Below are 21,875 nucleotides of genomic sequence, written 5' to 3'. Positions count from 1 at the left end.
AGTAAAATAATTGCAATCTAGAGAATAAAAGGAGTAGCTGGTGTAGGGTAGGAACATCAATGATTCATCTGTAGAACAAGAAGAAAGGCAAGGTGTATAGGTAGAGATGTAGGCGGGTTGGCATACCTGTTGGTGGAGAAATGTAGAATTCTATTATTTTCAAATTGCTTCCATTTTCTTAGAGAAATAGAAATAAAGGTCATCAGTGGACAATGAAAAGGGAGAAATAGATGCAAAATAGTCACCACTTAGGAGAGCAGATCAATTAGCAAAATATAGTAGAATTGCTGGCCATCTCTAATTTTTCCACTTTAGGTGAATGGGCTTTAATATAAAAGCAAGGTAGGACCTCATGGTTGTGTATTTTTCTCCACTAACTGTCAGTTGCTCTCTTGCAGGTTGGTATAGATTTGGTGGAGCTAAATTTATCCAGGGTTGAAGCTTGGCCAGGTGAGCACAATGAAAGACAAAGAGCATAGGCATTGAGATATTTGCAAATTAGTGATTATATTATGTGATACTAACTGCTGCAATGGGTAAGCACTAAAAATCATTTGGCTAATACAATAGAAGTTTATTTCTCATTTACGTGAAATCCACAATCGGTACCCTTGAGTAGTGGAAGCGATCCTTCACCTGACAGTAAGTCTAGGATAGCAGAAACCTTTTTCTTTCTCTAATTCCACATCCTCTAGCAATACCTGAACATGGCAGGTGCTCAGTAAACATGTGAAACCCCAACTAACCACAGGTAGTCTTTATTCTTAGTAAACTAAAGAACAGTCTGAATTTACAAAAAAGATAAATCACACCATCCACCTACTGCTTTCTAACAGAATTTTCCCACCTTATTTTTTTTTACCATAAACTTTTCATCAGGTACTTGAGAATTTAGATGTGTAGTTTCTCTGGATGTTCTCCAAAAACCTATTGCACTAGGCAATATATATTGAAAAACATCTCAAAACCACAGTTCTTACAGCTGGATCACAAGGTTAGTTTTCAAAGTATTGAACAGGGAGAGAGATGAGTCAGAAATGGGAGTTTAAGAATCTTGTATAATACCTGGTACATAATTGAACATGAAAAAAATATAATTTTAAGTTGGCAAAAATAAAATTGGAAATAAAAACCCATCTGTATGTAAACAAAAAGTTTTATTTGCTTTTGAAGCTATACAAGTATTAAATGTAAACCCATTGTGAATTTTAGAGCCAGCCAGAGATGGGGCAGTGTTTTGGGGAGAATGGATATAGGGGTATTGGAAAAAAACATGCATTCCTTGTACTGGATTCTGCCCTTTTATCAGGATTTTACCCTCTGCTTATAGGAAGGCACATGCTTAGTGTTATTTTCAATCTAATTACTTATTCTTCATATCAGATGGCAAAGTTTCTGGTTCTCTTTTGTGAGGAGAATAGCAAAGACGTTCAAAGGAGCTGATTAAATTGACCATTTCAGTTTCCCTTATCCAGGTGATCTCACACAGATTAATATGGGATTTATTTCATTAAAGTTGGAAAAATCATACATATCAGATAGGTTTATTTGATTGCAAGCAACAGGAGCAGAAACAACAACAGTAAAAGGTGGGGATGAATAATTACTTTATAGCATATGGAGATAGTTCAGAGACTTGGAGGGAAATCAGGACTTGAAAAGAACAAAAGCCAGTGTGGCTTTGAGGATCTAGGTAGCAATAACTCCTTTTTTCTTTTTCTAAAATTCTCTGAGTTTAAACCATTAGTGCACTTATATTTTACAGAGTAAATGTGATCACATATTACTCTGCTTTAACAACTATCCTTAATTACTGAAACATTTCGTTGCATTCCTTTAACAGGATCTGAACAGCTTTTTGCTCATCTTAAATGCATCTTTATCACTTAATTGTTGTCATGTAAAAATATGGATGTTTGATCTGCAAGATATTTACCATGAACACTATGTAATGGGACTGAGTGACAGCTAAGTGAGCTACCAGTAGAAGACTTAAAACAGAAAGCCACAGAACGATGCTAATTCAAGGCAATGAAACAGACAGTATTTGGAATGCCTTGCGGGAATGTGTCAGGGGATTGGAGCTGCTCCTTATTTGTGTAACTACAGAGTCTACATTGCTACAAAGCTTATTGGTCTAAAATATGCATAACGAGTTGCTTTCCTTTGACTGCCATCTAATCACTCCAGCAATTTTGAAATGGTACAAAAATCATTGCCAGGGATTCTTGTTCTCAGGCAGAAGAACAAGTAGCCACATTATACCGCATTCTGTTTTCATAATCAAGCAACCCTTTTTCCGTGTTACCAAATGCAATCACAAAGCTGACTGGCTATACTCTAATTATAGTATTGCACTCGCTTTCTCTCAGCACATACTTTAAGCTTTGGGCAAAATGTTTTATGTGTTGTCACAGGGGAGGTTTATTGAACGGAGTCATTAACTGTATTCTCAGTTACAGCATTATCAGCTGCAAGTTTCATCTTTTAAAAGCAAAGTGTTTATATAAATGTCTATGCTGTTTTCTTTATGTGGTTGTTTTCAAAGGAAAGATTTCTGTGGGTGACTAATTTAATGTTTCCCTTGAGGCTTTCTATTGATTTATAGCTAAGGATTGAATTTGATAAACGTACACTGAGTATTTCTGCTTAAGAACAGCAGCATTTTGGAAACCTTATCTGACAGTCACTGAACCCTGAGCAGAAGATACAGGAGACAGTTCCGTCCTGTTCAGTGTACACTCTTAGAGATTTGATCTTCATGGTACCTACCATGATCACTGTGTAATGGAGATTTGCTGCAAACCAGTAAGTACCCAAAAAGATAGCTGCATGATCCCATGAATGGTTTTTGAGTCAGACAACAAATTGGACAGCTAGAACCACTCATTTGCTGTCAAAAAGTAATTTAATTACTCCTGAAGCTTCATTTTCAAAATTACCACAAGAGAGTTTGTTTCAGTCATGTGTTAAAGCTTAGATATTTAAAGAAATACTTCCATGTTTGTTGAAAACCAGACATTGTTTTGAAAAGAGGTGAGCCTCAGAGAAACTGAAAAGTGCTTTGTCTATGAATTTATTCTGCTGAGGAGGCATCCTGAAGCAACTCCTAAAAATAAACCAAGATGCTGTTCTTATACTCTAGATCTAAACAGGTCAGTTCCTACCCCTAGTGAGGTTGGCAAATTATAGACTCCTCTCTTGTACTGCCTCTCAGTCTGAATCCCATCATGAAAATATATTAATAAATAGCTTCCAGGAATAGAAACTAAAGTCACAATACTCCTGGACTTTTCCCATAGCATCATAGTCTCTTTACCTCTCCCATCATGTGAACTTCCTTTGGGATACTAAAGGAGGCACACAAAGAAATTGATCTCTATGAACCTGAATGACTGCCATTTTGCTTCCTTACAGCTGGGTCATTAAAAACATGGATAACAAAACAGGCATTTTACAGAGCTTATCTTGGAGTTTGTTATTTGCTCCTCTTAATCCCCTAATTTTCCTGAAGGGAATTTGTATTTGAAAACTACTTTGCAATTGGCATAATAAGGGTCTAATTACTACCCGACCTGTTTTTAAATAAGGAAACAAACACTACCTTTGAAATGGCATTTGATATAAAAATATCTCAGTCACTTCTTACCAATTCTGGTGACTATTGAAACATTGTTAGAAAGCCTCACGGATGTACCTTTCAAATCTTTGTCCATTTTCGTACTTTTCAGTGTTCCATTTTTTTTCTCCAAAACACAGACAAAATATGTAGTAATGGGGTTTGGACTGTCAGCATCAGCAAAGTGTGGTGCTCACAGTTACAATGAATGTACTGGAGCTTTACTCCAGTAAAATTGGTGCCATTTATTTTCATTCATTGCTCCATCTAGCAACCTTGGGAGGAAAATTACATTGCCCATTACAGCCTCATTTGGCATTTTCTCAGAGAAGGAAGAAATACCACTGATTAGCATTTCATGGTAGAAGTGAGTGATGTCCTCAATACTATGCAACATCATATTCGGCAGAAACTACTAGAAAAAAACTTCTGGGGAGAGACTTGAATATGTTAGTACTGAAAATGCCTGGATTTCTAGAAATAGCTGAAATAAATAATTAACAAGACTCTGTTTGAATCTTTATATACTAAAAATCCAGAGCACAAGTGTGTCTGAGATCTGAAGTAAATATTACCTGTGAACACTGCCCTTTCCCTAAGTACGTACCCACAAAAAAGGTGCTTAATCATTATAAAAGTAGTCTGATCACTTAAGCAAGCTAATTACAAGAATAAAAAATTGTCTTTTATTTAAATTGATTGCTTAATGTATTTAGCCAATTTAACAAGTCCAAATGTTTTAAGTCTTGCCAGAATTTCAAATTGTAGATTTGTTTCTATTTTCTTCTTTGCCATGTTAGGCATACTTTCTTTATTATCCATTTATTACCATGAAGAACAAAGTTCTTTGGGGGGAAAATATGCTCAGAGTTTCTTTTTTAACATGATTTTTCTTGAACAATAACTGACATAAAGACAAGGCAGACATATCTTTTAGGCCTGCTGTTGCACGTCCCTCACCTCATACACAAGAGATTTATGATTTTTCTGAATATAAACTTGTTATCATGACCATTCAGGGAAATATTTAAAAAGCAAACTGCTTGCCCTCTTTTTATTCAGTCATAACATACATCCAGTAAGATACAAAATTGAAAATTTAGAACGAATGATCACACCCATTCAATGACCACCCAGATCAAGATATAGAGTATTTTTAACACCCCAGGTGGTTTGTTCATGCCCCTTATCAGTCAACTTCTCGCAGCATTAACCACTATTCTGACATCTATCACTACAGATTAGTTTTTCCTGTTCTTGAATATCATAGAAAGGAAATTATGTAATATGTACTCCTTTGTATCTGATTTCTTTCACTGCAAATAATATCTGTGAGCTTCATTCATGTTGTTGCATTAATTAGTAGTTTCTCTTCATTACTCAATAGTATTCCATTGTATGGATATACCACAACATGTTTATCCATCCCCCAGTTAGTGGACACTCCCATTGTTTCCAGTTTTTTGCTTTATGAATACACTGCTATGGACACATTTATAAATGTCTTTTGCTAGACTTATGTACTCATTGTTCTCTGGTATATCCCTGTAAGTGGAACTGCTAATCCATAGGGAAGGCATATGGTTAATTTTAGTAGATACTGTCAAATAATTTTCCAAAGTGGGTGTACCATTTTACACTCTCACCAATAATACATGAAAATTATAGTTTCTCCACATCTTTGCCAAAACTTGGTCTTGTCAATCTTTAACTTTAGGCATCCTAGAGGGTGTGAAGTGTGTGGCTTCCATCAGAAGTTCCCTGATGAAGAATGATTCTATCTTATCTTTTCATATGCATATTGGCCATGTTGATATCCTGGAAGCGCCTGTTCCAGTCACTTGCCCATTATTAAATGAATTGCTTGCCTTTTTTTCTTACTGCCTTGTAGGAGTTCTTTATAAATTCTGGATACAAATTTTTTGCTGTGTGTATGTTTGTGGTATGGGTCTATGGAGAGAAAGAGATTTTTTCCAGTCTGTGGCTCACAAATTTACATTTTAACTTTGTCTTTTGATAAACAGAAGTGTTTTTTGCTGAAATACAATTTTCAAATTTTTTGTTATGGTTTATGCTTATTGTTTCTTATTTCAGAAGTCTTTGTTTACCTTCAAATCATGAAGACATTATCTTATGTTTTGGTCAGAAAGCTTTATTCTTTGTTCTTTATTCACATTTAGGTCTATACTCATTTCAAATTGATTCTTGCTCATGATGTGAGGGAGATTTTAGGTTTATTATTTTTCCACATGGATTTTTAAATACAGATTAGGTTCATTTACATTTTAGGTAATGGCTACTACAGTGGGATTTAAATCTACCACCATGCTATTTGTTTTCAGTTTTCCCACTTGTTCTTTGTCCTCTATTACTCTTTTCCTGCCCTATTTTGTATTAATCATATATATATATGCATTTCACGTTATGTGTCTGTGGAAAAATCTCCCATGGATTTTGCAGAATTCCTATTAAGTCTCTGTTTCAAAGTCACAGAAATTGATATGCTATGAAAGATGTTTGCTTTTATTTTTCTCCAGAAACTTTTGTTCCTTACATAGCATGAGGAGTACACGTGCAGTCATTTTCTTGCTATAATGGTAGAGCTAACCACTACTAACCAAAAAATAATAAAACTTTTCTTATCTCCACAAGAGCTGAATGGTTACTTTCCTGGGTGGGCACCTGAATTAACAGAAAGGGTGACTGCATAAACCAGATATTTCCAGAGAAATTTAGAGCATTGTCTTCTTAGGATTTTACATTTCAGGAAGAAGTAATCTTCCCCAGATACTTATTTATGTACCAAATGGTTAAAGTAAGATCCCAAGATGTTTCCTATTACTTTTACAAGGAGATGCAGAAGGAAAGAAGGGGCGGGTGACTTTATTATACTTTTTAAATGGAGAAAAGTATTATTTCTGGGCCTCTTGCCAATAGATTGATGTCACCACTTGTGGGAGATTTTATCGATCAGGCTTTCGTCACATCTCCTTGTGGGGTGCTAGGCATGGGAAACATGCTGCAGTGTTTTTCTGGCTGTTGATTTTGCTGTGAGTGAAATGAAATTCTGACCTCTGATTTAGATGCCAGGTATTTATTCAAGTATCTCTCTATATAAAAATCCATAACTGTGCAGGTATGGTAACATCTGAGACCATTCACATTTTCTGACCTAATCTGTTACTTTTTTGATATGTCTTTCAGTATGAACTTTGTAGTTACCTTAGAGATGACAATCTGTATTCTTCACTCATTACAGTTTGATTGGTACTTCACCATATCACAAACAAGAAAAAAAATAAAAAGCTGCTCTATAACTCTACTTACATTCCCCAACTTTTTGCCTATTGTTATATATTTTATGTCTATATAACTTATAAACTGCACAAGACATATGAGTGATCATTAAATAAGACATTCAAGAGTTTTTATGTTTACCTGTTTAAATATTCCATCTCCAAATCCATTTCATCCATCTTTTACTTTATTTCTTTTACTATTTTAATTACAGATATTTTGAAATTCCTGTATACATCATCTCTGTGACTGCTTCTATTTCCTGTTTTATCTCCTGGTTATCAATCCCTTTCCTTCTTGTTTACATGTCAGAAATTTTCTTATTGTGTGCCATGCATCATGGATGGTATAATTTGCAAGTTCTGGATTATGTTATCTTCCTCTAGGGAGTGTTCAATTTTGTTCAGGGAAGCAGTTAAATTAGTGGAAGATCATCTTGATTCTACTGAAGTCTGGTTTTAGGACTGATTTTTTAGGAAATAGGTCCACTTATTTCAAATTTCCTTTACTCTAGGGCTAAGCTTTTACTCCTAGCATGTGATTCTTTCTCTAAGAAGTGACTTTTCAGGAGTACCAGCAGAATGCCTAAAGCATTCATCAATGCCTTTGCATTCTGACTGGGGCTGGCTTTAACGTATCTCCAGAAATATCTAGCCTCTGAAAATTCTGTACAGCTCTCAGAGTCCACAGCAGCTATTTTCTGCTAGACTTCCTAAAGTTTCCCCCTTAACATATACAGCTTGAGAACTGACCAGGACCCAAGGGGAATTTTTTAATAGATTTTTGGGACTCTTTCCCTGCAGCTCTGACTTCTCAGGTACCCACTACAAATCCTAATCTATGTTTCCTCCATCCAGTGAAGCTGTCATTTTCTGCTTGGACTTATTATCCCTAAGCTGTTGCTTGTAAACTGACATTTTGCTAATAACGGAGAAAGGTACGGGGAATATGGGGCTTACCTCATATACTGCCCTTCTCTCCCGGATCGTAGCTGTTCATCTGTGAATGTCACTTATGTGTCAGTAGTTGTTTTGTTAATTTTTCAGTTTTTAAAATTATTTATGGTGTGAGGGTATGTCTCATACCAGCTCTCAAAGGTGAAAACAATCAATATGAGTTTAAACTAGAAAAGTCTTTGAGTAACATGAAAACCTCTGAGTAACTAGTGAGTGCTCCTTGAAGGAAAAACACTTTTTTTGCAGCTGAGAAGGCTATGTTGGAGGTTATTTAGCCTTAAAACATGAGTTCAAGCGGAGTCAATCTATATCCAGTCCGAGTTGTAAGTTTCCACCTAAGTTCTTATAATTGCTAGAAATTCACACATCACAATCATGGGTTTAGGGAAACATTTTCTTTTCTTTTTTGTTTTACAGCTTTATTGATACATATTTGACATACCATGCAATTCACTAATTTAAAGTTTAAAGTTCAGTGTTATTATTATATTCACCAAGTTGTGTAACAATTCCAAAAATTAAATTTTAGAATATTTTCAACATTCCAAAAAGAAACCCCGTACCTACCAGCAGTCTATCTCCATCCCCATTTTCCTCCCCTAGTTCCAGGTATCCACTAATTACCTCTCTGTCTCTATGGGTTTGCCTATTCTGGACATTTCTCATAAACAGAATCATGTAGTATGTAGTCTTTTGTGACCAGCTTCTTTCATTTTGCCTAGTGTTTTCAAGAGCTAAGACTCTTTACAATTAGTTTACTTCCTATGTTTATTTTTATTGAGCTATAGATATATGGAGAGATATAGATATATTCTACACTAACAAAATTTGTCAATTTTAATGTGTACAATTCAGTGGATTTTAGTATATTCACAATTTTGTACAACCATCACCACAATCTAATTCCAGAATATTCCTGTGAGCCCACAAAATAACCCCGTACCTGTTAGCAGACACTTCCAATTCCCCTTTTTTCCCATCCTCTGAAAACACTAATATACTTTCTCTCTATATTCATTTGCCTATTATGGATATTTTATAAAATAGTATGATATAACATGTGACCTATTGTGTGTGGCTTCTTTCACTTAGCATGGTGTTTTCAAATTTCATCTACACTATAGCATTTATCATTCTTTACTTCACTTTTTTAAATTGAATAATATTCTACTGTATGGATATGCCACATTGTGTTTATGAACTTATCAGATTATGGACATCTGGGCTGTTTCCAATTTTTGACTATAATGAATAATATTGCTATGATCATTTCTGTGCAACATGTGTTTTCAATTATTATCAACATGTTTTCAATTCTCTTGGGTGTATACCTAGGTGTGAAATTGCTGGGTCACGTGGTAATTCTGTTTAGCATTTTGAGTAACTGCCAAACTGTTTTCCAAAGCGGCTACACAATTTACACTCCCACAAGCAATGTTTGGGTGTTTCAGTTTCTGTCTCTTCATCAACACTTGTTATGGTTTATCTTTCTTCATTCATAAATCATATCATTTATCTGTAGACTCATTTTATTATATCCTCAAAAATCAGTATTGAGACTTTTATTATTTTAAGCTGTACCTACCTTGTTTTCCCTGAGGCAATAAATAACATGGCTTAACATTAATGGCTAAATGATTGAAGAAAAATAATCTACTGTACCAGTAAGGGAAAATGTATCAAAAGTCACTTCAAAATATCCTTTTTACACATGTTTATTGCCTGTTGTTGCCTTAGAAGGGCTTTGTGCATCTAAAGTTTCCTTGTTAGATATGTGAGCTATTTAAATTGATGTACTTAAGAGTCACTAAAGAGCTTTGAGGTGGGGGAGGGATGCCAGAACATCAACCTTAGAAAATCTGATTGGGCCTGATCCTATGTATGTTTTTAAAATTTCACAGATGAGTCTGATTTATTGTCAGTCTAGGGAACAACTGATAAACACTGGCGATATGTGAACACACAGAGGAAATAGCTAGTATCTTTTCAAAAAAAAAGTGCTTATGGGAAGAAATGAAAAATCCTTAGAGAACATTACCTCTTGCAATAATATAAACAGGTTTACAGATGTTACCGGTTTTCTGTCTCTAAAAAAAAATGTACACTATGAACACTACTAGCACCTGAAATTCTTCTCTATTGCCCATGGAATACAGTATAATGTCTGAGAACATTGCTCTTAAACCAAACTGCCCAGTTACAACCTAGCACTGCCACTTATGAGCTGTGTAAATAATTTGAGAAAGTCCTCTAACCACTCTGGGTCTCCTTTACTCATTTGATTGTCATTTGTAAAATTAGAATAAGAGCAACTATTACTTGAGATTGTTGTAAGGATTAGTTAGTACACGTGAATAGTACAGCATCTGACCTTGAAGTGTTAAAAAAATGGTCATTTTCCCTCTTGGAAGAGAAGAACTTATGCATTTCACATTCGATTGTAGATACTTACAGTAAAATAATTTGCAGTGTAGAGAATCTATATTCATTATGAATTATTTTTTAAAATTTCTAGATCAGTTGAAATATGTCATATCCATTCTTTGATAATTGTAGGCTGAATCCACAGAATGTTTTTGTATGTTGAGAAGATAGGTTTACGCCACAAGTATGAGATCTTAACAAAGAAGCTGGAAGAAAAACATCACAATATTTACAATATTATGTTAGTTTCAGGTGTACAGCATAGTGATTCCACATTTTTGCAGATTATATTCCATTATAGGTTATTACAAGGTAATGGGTATAATTCCCTGTACTATAGAGTATATCTTTTTGCTTATATATTTTATACATGGTGGTATATATCTGTTAATCCCATACCCCTAACTTGTCCCTCCCCTCTAGTCTCTCTCCTTTGGTAACGACAAGTTTGTTTTCTATATCTTTGAGTCTGTTTCTGTTTTGCATGTACATTCATCTGTATTATTTTTTAGATACTGCATATAAGTGATATCATACAGTATTTGTCTTTCCCTCTCTGACTTATTTCACTTAGAATAATATTCTCTAGGTCTACCCACATTGCTGCAAATGGGATATTTCATTCTTTTTATGTCTGAGTAGTATTCCATTATGTGTGTATATATATATATATTATTATTGTAAGCTGTACCTACCTTGTTTTCCCTGAGGCAATAAACAACATGACCTAACATTAATGACTAAAAGATTGAAGAAAAATAATCTACTTTACTAGTAAGGGAAAATGTATCAAAAGTCTTCTTCATCCATCTTCTTCATCCATTCATCTATTGATGGACACTTAGGTTGCTTCCATCTCTTGGCTATTGTAAATAGCCATAGTGCTGCTATGAACATTGGTGCATATATCTTTTCAAATTAGAATTTTCTCTGGATATATGCCCAGGAGTGAAACAGGATAGAAAGCCCAGAAGTAAATCCACACACTTATGGTCAACTAATCTATGACAATGGAGCCGAGAATACACAATGGAGAAAAGACAGCCTCTTCAATAAGCGGTGCTGGGAAAACTGGACAGCTATATGTAAAAGAATGAAATTAGAACAATCTCTAATACCATATACAAAAATAAACTCAAAATGGATTAAAGACCTAAAGGTAAGACCGGATATTATAAAACTCCTAGAAGAGAACATAGGCAGAGCACTCTTTGACATAAAACACAATGTTTTTTGGATCTGTCTCTTAGAGTAAAGGAAATAAAATAAAAAATAAACAAATAGTACCTAAATAAACTTTAAAGCTTTGCACAGTAAAAGAAACCATCAAGAAAACGAAAAGACAACCTATAGAATGAAAGAAAATATTTGCAAATGATGCAACTGACAAGGGTTTGATTTTCAAAATATACAAACAGTTTGCACAGCTTAATATTAAAAAAAAAAAACCCAATCAAAAAGTGGGCTGAAGGCCTAAATAGACATTTCTCCAAAGAAGACATACAAATGGTCAACAAGCATATGAAAAGATGTTCAATTATTAGAGGAATGAAAATCAAAATTATAATGAGGTAACACCTCACACCAGTCACAATGGCCATTATTAAAAAAGTCTACAAATAATAAATACTGGAGAGGGTGTGAGGAAAAAGGAATCTTCCTACACTGTTGATGGGAACGTAAATTGGTACAGCTACTATGAAGAACAGTATTTAGGTTCCTTGAAAAACTAAAAACAGAATTACCATATAATCCAGCAATCCCACTCCTGGGCATATATCCAGAGAAAACTCTAATTTGAAAAGATACATGCACCCCAACGTTCATAGCAGCACTATTTACAATAGCTAAGACAAGGAAACAACCTAAATGTCCATTGACAGATGAACAGATGAAGATGTGATATATTTATATAATGGAATGCTACTCAGCCATATAAAAGTAATAAAATAATGCCACTTGCAGCAATATGGATGGACCTGGAGATTATCATGTTAAGTCAAGTCAGACAGAGAAAGACAAGTATCATATGATATCACTTCTATGTGGAATCTAAAAAAATTATAAAAAATGAACTTATTTACAAACCAGAAATAGACTCACAGACATAAAAATGGTTACTAAATGGGAAGCAGGTGAGGGATAAATTAGGAGTTTGGGATTAATACATGCATATTCATTTTTTTAATGAAAAAGAATATGAAAATGAATATGTGTTTGTATACGCATGACTGGGACATTGTGCTGTACACCAGAAATTGACACATTGTAACTGACTGTACTTCACCAAATAAATAAATAAACAATTATATCTATAAAATAGACTATTAGGCAGTAATTAGAGTAAGAAAAATTTCAAAGTGTTCACTGATACAGAACATCAAAAAGGTATACTATTAATTGAGCAAAATAGCAAAGTCAAAAATTTGTACATGGATCTTATCTGTGTCAATTTAAAAGTTTGTATATATGATGGCTTATAATATTTTATTGGAATGATAAACAAAATGTTTATTTTTCTGGTGAGAAGTAGCAATTTGTGTGGGGAGGACAAGGGGTATTTTGCCTTTAATTTTTTTCTTGCACATTTTTTCTTCTGTTTGAATTTTTTATTATGAGCATATACTATTTATATTTTAAGAATAAATATGAAAAGTTTAATGCTTATTAATCTGTGTCCTGAACATATACCTTAATAAAGTTTTGTTTTTATGAAATTGGTTACTTTATGTTTAGTTATATTATATCTAAAGATAATTCACTTGCAACACAAGTTTTAGGAGCACTGAAATAGCTTTACTCTTTTTTTAAACTTTAAGGTAAATATTATGTTTAAAATTTTCAGTTTGTGGGTAGATAGTTAATAATAAGTAGAGAAAGCCAGCGCCACTTCCTTAGACCGGGACGTTGCTTAAGCTAGCCGATGCTTTTGCTACTAAACAAAAACGATGATTTAGACCATTGATCAAAAACTTTTAAAGTCACCTAGGAAATGTATGCAGAGGATAGTGGACTTATTGATCTTAGTATTGTTTATAGTTCCTTGTGTTAGCAATAATATAGTCATTTAGGGCTTAATTAAGTCAATGGCAAAATTGGAAACACTCTCCTTACAAGGAGATGATGAGAAGGTAGAAAAGAGGGAAGAGGAGGAGAAGGGAGATGTGGAGGAGGGAATGGAGGAGAAGGAAGAAGCAGGTGAACAGAAGGAGGAGCTTTCTGTTCTTCAAAGCCTAACCTGTAACCCCAATATTAAAACTGAAGAGGTAGTTTCTCTATTTGAAGTGAAATTGAGTGACTAGAATTACCGGACAATATGCCTTTTTCATTCTCCCAGGGCTCAAATATAAAGCCGACTAAGAAGATGTTCAAATATTTTCTGGCTCAACCCTTGATTATTTAAATTGAATAAAAAGAAAAAATAAAGAAAACATTTCTTAAACTCTTATAGCATTTGGCTATGGCCTAAGGTAGAGACCTGAATAAAAAAATGACAAAGGGCATAAGAATGGTATATAAAAGGTGCTATAGTAGCTTCGAAGAAGTTGGAATTAGGTCATATTGGAGGAATAATTAGGAAAACCAGGAAGATCTACAGAGAGGAAATTCCTAATTGCATCATAGAATCATAGTTTCACCCTGATCCACTCTGTCCTCCTCTCTAGGGCTGGGATTGGCACTAGAGAAATTCTAAGTTTCTCTTTTTATAGAACTAAAAAAGTGAGCCTAGTGGAATTTAGTGACTTCTTTAAGGTGAAACAGCAAGTTAATGTGCAGAAAATATTTAAGCAATTATTTGTCTGTATCATGAAATCAAACAGAGGTGGATGCTACTAGATGCTATGGAAGAGGCTTAAAAGCCAATTAATATTTATAAATGGTTGATTTTTTTCCAATATTTGAGGGAGATTTCATATTATTAAGGACTTTGTCAAATGATATCATATACATAATATATGTCCTCATGCAGAAAACACACACAAACAAAAACATCCAAATAGCAAAACTTACAACTTGTTTTTTCACTTTGTGGTGGGAACTTATTTTCCCCCATAGATAAGTACATCTACTTATTTTCTAAGTAGATATTATTTTCTTCAATAGGATTCATAAAAAAGGGTAACAATTCAAGCTTGTTCTAAATTGCGAATATTTTTTTTCTTGCTCTTAAGTCTTTCTACTATCAGCTTAGTTACCATGAGTAAACACTTGTGCACACCATGGCACTGCATGTTATCAAGCTGCACATTACAGAGATACCAGATGGAGTTATGGTGGCCTTTCTTTCACATTCTGCATGTGTTTTCGGCACAGTCATACTCTTTGAGTTCTCCAGAGTATAATGATGCACCCATCCCAACCCAAGGATAGTTAAACCCTCTCTCAAGACAATACACCTGTCTGACAGTTAGTTTTACATTTTTGTAAAGGTATGCATGAAGTGTATTAAGACAGCTCTGAAATTATGGAACATACATAGAGCAAGGTCTACCTTCCATTTTACCAATACCTATGCATATTAGGCTTGTATTTGCACCTTAGGCTAGTGAAGATCACTGAAATCAGTAGGGATATAGATGCTTCCAACTTGGCTAAACTTGGAGAACATCAGGTTATCCCTCACCCCAACCTTCCGCCCCAACCTCTTCCCCAGCATGTCATATACATTTCGGGTTTTTCCTCCTCCTCCTTCTGTTCACCTGCTTCTTCCTTCTCTATTCTCTCCTCCACATCTCCCTTCTCCTCCTCTTCCCTCTTTTCTACCTTCTCATCATCTCCTTGGAAGGAGGGTGTTTCCAATTTTGCCATTGACTTAATTAAGCCCTAAATGACTATGTTATTGCTAACACAAGGAACTATAAACAATACTAAGATCAATAAGTCCACTATCCTCTGCATACATTTCCTAGGTGACTTTAAAAGTGCCTGAAAATCCCGTGGAAATTATATCCTAATAGAAGCATACCTGAGGCTCAAATGTCACTTTGCTACATTATAATTACAATGCAACCTTTTTAATAGCTTTATTATAGGACTAAAATACTTATCCTTAAAAGTGTTTTGTAGTATTATTTGGAATTTGGCATTTTATCTAGCTAAGAAAAGATCCATGTGGAATAAGAGGATATTTTAAGAAATATAAATAATTTTATAATTGCCTTTCTATGGCAGCAATAGTCATTCTGACTCTATCTTAACTCTGTAATATACAAGAAAGCATTTTCTGCCGCCACCTCAGTGCTTTAAAAAGCTTTCCCCTGAGCTTTCAAAGAAAAGGAATGTTATCACCGTAATTGGATAGTCTGTGACAACATGTTATAATTTCTTTATTAATTATGATTCTTAATGTAGAGAAAATGAAATCTCAGTGTGTTTGAATTCAGTTACCCTGCCAAAGTTAATTGCTCCTCAAGAGATGCCAACCTTGGGATGTGCTGGGAGTGTGAAAAAGAACAACTGCTGACTTTAGTATCTTATTTTCCAGTGAGTTAACATTTTTCATGTAATTAGCCCCAGTGTTCTTTTTAGATTAACAGATCAACTAATAATATATTATGTTTTAAAAGAAGCAAACAACAAGAAAGTGGGAACATAACAGAAGCATATTTAAAGGGCATAGACTCGTTACAATAAATACATTTAAACAACATCAGCTTAACATTTACAAAAGTGTATTTACCATTACCATTAGATGCTCTACTATCCAAAATAAGTAAACCATCAAGCTTAACATGTAGTACTTTCTTTGTCTAAGTTAACTTGTGTGGCTTATTAATAAGAGATCATTTTGTATTATCTTTAAGAATATATTTTACGCATAACGTATCCTCACATAATAAAATCATTTTAGTGAAAACAACAGCCCAAACTGCCAGACAATTGGTCTCCAGCTCCTGATAAAAGTGTGCTTAAGACAACTGATATTCTAGAAGATTAGATGGGGCAGTGGACTTGCAAAGTAATTTTTCCTCTAGCCTGACTTCTCTAATATCTACCCTATTATCAAGTAAATCACCAGAAACCTATATACTTGAACCCTAATGCTATAATCTCCCATAGAAGTGATTACATTGATTTGCAATTTAGTGTTATTACCACAGTTTTTTAATTTAGAGTCAGCAAAAGATGGGTCTATTTGACATGTTTATTTACAGTTTTTGGAAAACAGCATCAATGGCATTGTTCATTATATTATTAAATGCTCTAATCGTGTACTCATGCAATATATATATTTTTCTGGGCATTGCTAGAAAAAAAAAGTTATCCTACTCTAGTGTTACACTTCATTTCACTGGTTAATAAGAGGTATGTAACCTGACGCATTTCAAATTTTGGAATTGAGCAGAATATGAATAATAGTAACAAAATGCACATGGAAGATATGAAACATTACATACTAAACATTTGAGTACAGATCAAATTTATATGTGGTGCATTTAAGTCATATTTGGATTCGGGGAAAAAAGAGAGTTAGGGTTAGGGTGAAAGTTAAAGTAATAAACAATTATTACATAATTAAATCAACGGTTGAAAATAGCCAGATCAAGTTCATCATTTTCAGCCTTCTTAATTAGACTTAAATATACCAACTGTTCATCTTGCTAATTCTGTGATAACTGACCTCTCTTATATACAGCACCCATTCTACTCCTACAACTCTGCAATATCCCTTTCTCCTCCTAAAAAAAATTTTCACAAAACAGAATTGCCTACATAGATTTTGTGGTCAGAAACTACAGGCACAATCAGAGAATCATAGAACTGAGAGGTAGTTCCAAAGTTAGTTCAACTCAAGGCACTGATGTGTTGGTTAAGTTTTGGCTAAACTGACTTACTAGAAATATAATGCTGATTTGTAGTGTTTTCTATTTCTGTGGTGTAAATACTCCCTTCGTGGCTAATTCCAAACTGCCAGTTGTCGTCCATGGTCATTGATCACAGAGTTGGGAAGAGATGAGTGGAATTGGCTCTAGGGAGCCAGTACTCTGGCTCCAGCAAACCACTGGATCAAAGTGATCACCAAATCTAGGTAGTTCTGGAATGATGGCAGCCAGCAGATAGTGTTTGCTTGGAAGCTTATTAAACTGTTGATCGTCTCTGCAATTGTGTTCTTCACATCTAACTTAGCTCTTATTACAACCTATGTGAATTTCATTTTATGTTATTTGGAGATGAAATCTGACTGGTTCATAGTATCTTTTTTTTTTTTTTATGTTCAGACCTCCTGCCTTTGAAGGTCATTAAGTGACCTTCTAGCATTCCCTTCTAAACTGCCCACCTGAACCTGCTTTTGCTTTTCTTTAAAGCCTATGTGGGACTTTCTATGTGATACCACAAATCATATTTAGTCCATATACAGCTGACCCTTGTACAACAGGGGTTTGAACTGTGGTGGGGAGGTCCACTTAAAAGTGGATTTTTTCCAATAAATACATACTATGTTTATGATCCAGGGTTGGTTGAATTGATGGATGTTGAATCCATGGATATAGAGGGGCTGCTATAGGATTTGAGCATCAGAGGTTTTTGGTATCTGTAGTAAGTTCTGGAACCAATCCCCCATGGATACCGAGGGATGGCTATAGTCTGGCTTGATTTGGAAGTTTGTTCAAGTTGTACTGGCTGTCACAGTATTAACTAACACTTTTATCATCTGTATGAGCAAAAAATAAGTATTTTCAGTTTATTTAAATTTTCTCGTTAATACTTGGCCACATTTTGGTACATCCTATATATATGGTCCTCTTCTTTGCACTCTCCAGTTTTCTTCCTTTCCTTTTCCTCTCATTTTTCTTTACCTTCCTTTTCTTTGTATGTACCTATCTCTGTCACTGTATTTATCTATCTAAAAAAAAGATTATAATTTTTCTGACAATAAATGATATCTCAACTTCACATACTAAGACAACACTACTGACTCACCATGGTAGTAGTGGAAAGATGATAGAATTCAAGGTAAAAGAGGCCTGAGTTCAAGTATCTTGGTAGCAGTGGGACCTTGGGTAAATTGCTTAAACTCTTTGAGCTTTATTTCCCTTATTTGTAAAATGCCAATAATAGCTACCTTATAAGGTTGTTGTAAGAATGAAATAGGGTGTATATTGTTCCTGGCATATTATAAGACCTGAATAAATGGTAGCAGTGATAGTATTGTAGTAAGACTCACAATATATGACATTTAAGTAGTAGAAATAAAGGTACATTACATTAGCTTTCAAAATACCTCTTTCTCAGTTACTTATATGCTCTTTAGGGACCTGTTTGCTAGGACACCGGCAAGGGTTCAGAGTATATTTTCAATGCAACCCCACTAGCAAAAATGCTTCAAATTAATGAAGTATTAAGAATCTTGAGAAGTCTTTTTTGAGACAAAAAGAGCACTTCCCAATCCTTTAATGTGGTACATGTTTGCCTCCCAGCAAATTAAAGCCTCTTAATTTACTGCACTATCTCTCCCACTCTAATCACATCAAAACACACTGACTGTTTCACTGCATTCCTTTACAATCAGAAGACATCCTTCTGCCATCGTGTGCATAGCTGTAGTTTCTCCAATATACATTTCTGTCGTTGGCCTTTTGTATCCACATGTGCTATTTTGCTGGTACTTCAATGTTGCTATATGAAACTAAGCGGGTCACTTTGGATACTACTTTTGCCTTGCAAATTGTTTAGAGGGTCTACTTAAATTAGCATCATTTGCAAACCTTTTATTTCCAGAGAATTAATAACACTTGAAATGTTGGCTTTCATTGAGCCCCATATCACTTGACTATTCCACTGGTTCTATTGGGGAGGAAGAAATTTCCCTCTACTCTTCTAGGTTCTTCTGGCTGGTCTAAGAATTAAATTGACATGAGACAGATGAACAGGAGAAAATCACACAAAAGTTGGTTACATGTATACACGGGACAGACCCAGGAAAACTGAGTAACTCACCAAAATGGCTGAAACCCTCACCCTCATCTCCAGCAAAAGACAAAAGAGGATGTCGCGGGGAGTGGTTTGGAACTTCACAGGGGAAGAAGGCAATTCGCATGGAGATGGAAAAGCAAAAGTTTGGTTAAAAAAAAAATGCTTGCTCAGCCAAGCAATGACAATGGGACACAGGGTAAACCATGATCTCTGTCTCAGATTACAGATAGACAGATCTCTGATCTGAGTTTCCCACAGCACACCTAGCCCATATTTTCTGCAGATATCTCTGGCAATAGCTCTATTCCTGTAATAAGCCACCTACCTAAATTCTTCAGGCAGTTAGGGGGAAGGTCAAAGTTTCTTCCTGAGTCCTTCTTTGGGCTGTGATTGTTTTCAACTCAAAATAATTCGCATGCCAGAGATATTTTGGGGTGGTATATTCTGTTCTACATTTCTTAAGGAATGTTTCAAAAAATCCATGTCACTAGTAAAATAATAAAGTTACCCTTGAAGACCTGATTTTCAGCTCAGGAATTGCTGCAGGCCTGCTCCACTCTCCCAGCCCTTTTCCTGATCCCAAACACTTCTTAACAGCCCTCTTTACTGCCCACCAATCTCTACATTTGTATCAAGATTACATTTTGTGCAAACAGTTGCCTACCCTCTAACCTTGAATTTAGTCACTCAGATTTTGGACCTGCTGTTTAATTTGGTTTTGGTTCAACCTCCTGTTTAAATTGGAGCACTTGGTGGCTTAAGTTTAGGAATTTCTCCCAGATCAGCTCCCAGCATTCTTATTCTTGACCTTTGTTCTCATCATTAATTTCAAAGATTTGAAACAGTTATACAGAACTTTGGGGAAAAGGGTACAAAACAAATTATTTAGTAATAAAAATACACCTGCCTACTTTTCCAAATAAAATGTATCAGGAATGTAACAAGTATAGTTTTATTAACATCTTCAACAAAACCTGTATTTGAGTCATAAAGATGAGTATTTTACAGCCCAAGATTAATATAATTATGAAAATTATTTGACAATTAGTAAAGACTGCCTCAAATTATGATATCTTAAAGACCTGCTTATACTGGATTAAAATGCCAAGTTATTTGGATGAACAAAGCATACATTGCATTTGGAAATGCTTATCAGCCATTATCATATTTAACAAAACTCTTATTGAGGAATGGTCATATGGAAAGTAATTTGTAACAGCTGGAGAGTAGAGTCACCAAATGGATACATTTATTTAAAAATACATTTAATATTTTCTTTTTTAATATTCTTTTCCAGTGAAATTGCAAGTCTAATCAATACTTGGTATATTTAATTTGTCCACATTTTTATAAACATCCCTAAAAGCCCAGCCTAATGGATAAAATCGCTTTACAGAACATATTATATGCTGATAAACTCCTCATTGATTTAGATTACAGGATGGACTTGGAAGAGATGGCCAAAAATGCAGCAAGATTAGCCATTTTTTAGGCTTGCATGGTTTATAAAGTAATCCACCTCTCTCATTTGTTTTCCTGTGATGAGTTTTAATAACACCCATAGAAGCTTAGCTACTCAAGAATATGTTGGGCCCACTGACATCCTTCAAAGTCCAACAACCCCCATTTCTGGGCTGTCACATGTCTGCCTATGATCACTCCACAGGTAAAGTACATTCTTTATTGGGTATGTTTCCCTTAACAAACTGATAGCCCCAGGTAATGCCCACCTTATCAGAGTCAAATCCCACCGCCCTTCACGGGCCCTAAACCTCTTACCTCAACTACAACCAATCAGAGACTTGGGCACAAGCTGATCAGGCACCTTGTGACCTGACCTTATAAAAGATCCCAACAACCGGCCCTCAGTGCTCACACAGGCACCCCTCACCTGTGTGGCCCACAGTTGTCTTTGACAGTGAACCCTAATAAACTCCTTTCTATTCTTATACTTAACCTCTGGTAAATTCTTTCACCAACCTGCATTACTGGCCCACCCCCACTGTGTCACACAACAGAATGTATATTATTTGCTGGATTGATGACTGATTGGGGAAGGAAAATATAATTTCAGGTATATAAAACAGTCTATTTAAAGACAAAAGTTCTGTGAGATAATACATATAACCTGTGGATAGAATTTTCCCACGTTTTGTTTTCTATTTCCAGATGCTAAAATACAATTTTCTATTCTTTTCTTTAGTTACATATTTTATGCTACTCAGTACAAATAGATGTCAAAATGAGCAGTCAGAAAGCATTTAGCTGATTCAGCTTTACCTTTTTCTTTTGTTTTAACCTCAGAAAGCATTAATGCATTTTAGTTTATCTTATTAAGTTTACTCTTTATGCTTAAATTATATACTCTACTGTCTTCCTCTAAAATTTTTCTCATTTTTCAAAACTTAGTCTGTATGCTATTGAATTCCTCATTCTTATTTAATTTATTTTCTTGGTTTTTTTTCTTCTTCTTCTTCTGAGCAATCTGCTTTGGTATGCATAACAAAGGATCCTTATTGTAAGCAGATAGGGTAAGGGGTCCCTGGAGAAAGAGAACCAGGCATGGGTTTATTGACATGAGAAGCCATTTTAGGCCTAAACTATTTTGTGATCTAAGCCTGCCAATGCTTGTCTCTGCAGAATAGGTCTCAGTAGTGAAAGAT

At 34.9% G+C, this 21,875-nt stretch overlaps 1 pseudogene; it reads left to right on the top strand.

Annotated features, from left to right (window-relative positions):
• The first annotated feature begins 13,382 nt into the window (after positions 1 to 13,382).
• The window catches only part of LOC105065939 (cytochrome c oxidase subunit 7A2-like, mitochondrial pseudogene), a 54,163-nt pseudogene continuing 45,670 nt past the window's right edge, over positions 13,383 to 21,875 (top strand).

The sequence above is a fragment of the Camelus bactrianus genome, chromosome X (genome assembly GCF_048773025.1).
Source record: "Camelus bactrianus isolate YW-2024 breed Bactrian camel chromosome X, ASM4877302v1, whole genome shotgun sequence".
Classification (NCBI taxonomy): domain Eukaryota; kingdom Metazoa; phylum Chordata; class Mammalia; order Artiodactyla; family Camelidae; genus Camelus; species Camelus bactrianus.
This window is presented reverse-complemented; position numbering and strand designations above follow the sequence as displayed.